Source organism: Seriola lalandi, unplaced genomic scaffold (assembly GCF_002814215.2).
Source record: "Seriola lalandi dorsalis isolate HSWRI2012SDOR001 ecotype SW California unplaced genomic scaffold, Sedor1 jcf7180002054945, whole genome shotgun sequence".
Lineage (NCBI taxonomy): Eukaryota > Metazoa > Chordata > Actinopteri > Carangiformes > Carangidae > Seriola > Seriola lalandi.
This window is the reverse complement of record NW_019525496.1, coordinates 164,408-164,694: the sequence shown is the minus strand read 5'-3', so window position 1 is coordinate 164,694 and position 287 is coordinate 164,408.

The following is a 287-nucleotide window of genomic DNA, read 5'->3' as shown; positions in this document are numbered from 1 at the left end:
GAACTATGAGATATACAGGACCAGGATTAAGTTCAGTTAAAAGACCAGGAACTGGTCCAGGTCCATAGATGACAGAGGATAAGTACAAGATCCAAAAATGTGTTAATTTATCAGGTTCAAGACGAGGACAGGGTTGTGTCAGGACCAGGTTCAGGACCAAGGCTGTAGAAAGTTGTGTCAGGTGCAGAATCAGCTCTTGGTCCAAAGGACCAAGTCCTGGCTCAGGTTAAAACAACAGGACAAGAACTAGGACCAACACTAGACAGTGTAAGGTCAGACTCAAGACC